The 3,200-nt window shown below is 36.9% G+C and overlaps 1 pseudogene; it reads left to right on the forward strand.

Moving 5' to 3' along the window:
* Positions 1-383: 383 nt before the first annotated feature.
* On the forward strand, positions 384-1,503 carry LOC119034543 (serpin B6-like; annotated as a pseudogene).
* Positions 1,504-3,200: the final 1,697 nt, after the last annotated feature.

Here is a 3,200-nt window from a genome sequence, read left to right on the forward strand (position 1 = left end):
CCTTATTTTATTTTAAATTATAGGAGTTTTTCTGCTTACTAAATTAGACTATAATTTTTTCTTTTCCATAGTCATTTATTTTCTATATATTGTAACATTTTTCTGATAGTAGCTAATGACTACAATTCCTCACTGTGATGAACAAATTTAATTGTATTTTTACTTTTTTATTGATTTTTGCTGAATAGAATTTGTGTCACCACATTACTTGCTTACCTTTAAAACTTGTAACTTTCACTCACTACTATAAGTTTGTGATTCTTACTCTAATATTAATTGCTCTTCATGTTCATATATTTTTTATTAAAGTTGATGTTAAGCAATAAACAGGCCACTGCTCTGCTCACTCCAGCTGCACCGCTAACACTCTGGGACTTACCATTATGAATACTCTGTTGGAAGCAAATGGCACTTGTGCCTTATACTTTTTGAAAAAGTTGCAGGAGAACAACTAGAAAAACATGTTTTCCTTGCCCATGAGCATCTCCCTTTCCTGATCATGGTCTTCATGACCATGGACAAGGGAAACACCACGACCCAGATGGTGCAGGCACTTTTGTTAAGTAAAAGTGGTGACAGAGGTGAAGATCTCTCAGGGCTTCCAATCACTTCTCACCCAGGTTAACAGGACGGGCATGCAGTGCTTACTTGGAAGAGGAAATGAGTTCTTTGAAGAAAAGTTTTATGATTTCAACTCATCTTTTAAAGATTCCTGCTGCAAATTCTACCAAGCAGAGATGGAAGAGCTTGACTTCTTCAAAGCTACAGGAGAGGGAAGAAGACATAAACATCTGGAGAGCTAACAAGTCAGGAGGTACAATTACACAGTTGCTGTCTCGAAAGTCAGTTAATCAAGTTATGTGTCTGGTTCTTGGGAATGCCATCTATTTCAAAGGAAATTGCGATAATCAGTCTTACAAAGAGTAGACCAAGGAAAGACAATTTAAACTGAGTAAGAATGAAGAGAAACCTGTGGGAATAATGATTAAGAAATCTACCTTTAATATGACCTGTATATGAGATACGGTCACCAAAATTGTGGTACTGCCTAATGTCGGCAAAGAGCTGAATGTGAATCCTACCTCCTGATGAAAATGTCGATCTGGAAATGGTGGGCAATTTACTTATAAGAAATTCCTAGAATGGACCAGACCAAATACGATGAATGAGGAAAATCTGAAAGAGTTCCTCCCTCGATTTATACTGCAAGAGAATTATGGCATGTCCTTCACTCTCTGGGCATGACTGATGCCTTTGAGCCAGATTGGGCAGACTTTTCTGGAATGTCCGGGAGAGAACTGTTTCTGTCCAAGGTCATACATAAGTCCTTTGTGGAGGTCAGTGAGGAAGGCAAGAGGCTACATTCACCACTGCCACCATCGTGGTGTTTGGACTTGCAGGAATCATCCGCAAGTCTGTGCTGACCACCCCTTCCTTTTCTATATTCAGCACAGCAAAGCCAATGGTATTCTGTTCTGTGGCGGATTCTCCTTCCTCGAGTAAGTGACCTGCACTGCATGTACCTTTTCTCCTGTGTCCTACTGACCCACTGTTCCTGTGACACTTCACAACGTGCCTGAAATCTAGAATAACTTTGGTGACAATCCAAACATAAAGGCCCTAATTTTAAAGTTCCCCTCCCCCAAAAGATACACCATATGTCAGTAGGCCCAAATTTTTATATTATAAAAGTCAAAATAATGTATTACTGTCTATAGCTTTTATATAAGTTCGTGATCAGTTAAAATTTTGTATATTTTATTTCTTCTTATAATCTCATTTTCCCATAGATAGTTAATTTAATTTTACCCTTTTACTGTAATACATGTAAGACTAGCAGAAAACTATACAGCCACGCAAGAAATATTTAGGGCATAATTGTTTTAAGGCAGACACCACTAAACTACAAAACCTAATTAAATACTACAACTTGGCCAGCCTCTGTAGATGTCCATGTATAAGCCCTATTATTACCATCACAATCCCTTTCTTCCTACTGAGCAGACCCACTATTCCGTATTTTACAGTAATCACTTTCCTGACCTGCAAGAGTTGAAGGATCTGAACCAAGCCTTTAGTGCAATATGTAGGATTTTCCACAGTGTGAATTTTGCCAATTGCATATTCAATGTTCAACATTTGTTTTATATCCCTAGCAAAAAGTGTCATACAGATCCAAAGGCTTGATCAGACCCAGGTCCAAGGTGTTTGGAATGACCATGATAGTTCTCTGCCCTTTCAGCGTCAGACAATAGTTTGGTTGTCTCTTGAAAATCTGCTTTCTGCCCTGGTTGGTGTAGCTCAGTGGATTGAGCATGGGCCTGTGAAGCAAAGGGTTGCCAGTTTGATTCCCAGTCAGGGCACATGCCTGGGTTGCAGGCCAGGTCCCCAGTAGGGGACACATGAGAGACAACACATGTTGATGTTTCTCTCCCACTCTTTCTCATTCCCTTCCCCTCTCTCTAAAAATAAATAAATAAAATATTTAAAAAAAAAGAAAATTTGCTTTCCTTATTTACTATTTGATTACCCCTTGATTTACTTTATATAGAAAAGTCAGGATAAATACTTAATTATTTCCTTTATTGACCATTTTTTCAAAATAATAAAATAGTCCTCTATTATTCCTCATAGGTGACCTATTAGCTATTTTTTAAAAAATTTATTAAGAACACACTATTTAAATACAATCATGGGTTTCAATTATTTGCAAATATTATGCTTACTGAAGTTCAAATTCCCTCATCTTTGGCCTGGGGAAATCTTTCAGACATAGTCTCTAATTCTTTTTTGTCATAACTGGTAGTTTTAATAACTTCTTTAATTTCTAATATGATAAGATGTTCTAGGCTCTTCTTGAATATTTCAGCTCTAGACTTGGAAATAACCATTTTTACAAGAAGTCCTAGTCTCTGTAGGGGGTAGTGGTATTTCAATGTTATAGTCTAAGTGGTGTGGATGTTCATTGCTACTAGGCCAGTCATTGATTTTAGTCCTTTGCTGAGGACCACCTTAGGGAACGTACATATATAGTCATTATCTTCCTTTTTTATATACGAGTAAGTTTGGTTCTCAATAACACAAAGAATTTGAATATCTTATAATTACTCATTTGCTTTTTCCACTTTAACATAGCTATCACTTGCCTCACATTTTCTTTCCTTGAAATACCAAATACTATTATCCATTATCTTACAGCA

Source organism: Artibeus jamaicensis, unplaced genomic scaffold (assembly GCF_021234435.1).
Source record: "Artibeus jamaicensis isolate MK-2021 breed Jamaican fruit bat unplaced genomic scaffold, CSHL_Jam_final contig_466, whole genome shotgun sequence".
In the NCBI taxonomy this organism is placed as follows: Eukaryota; Metazoa; Chordata; class Mammalia; order Chiroptera; family Phyllostomidae; genus Artibeus; species Artibeus jamaicensis.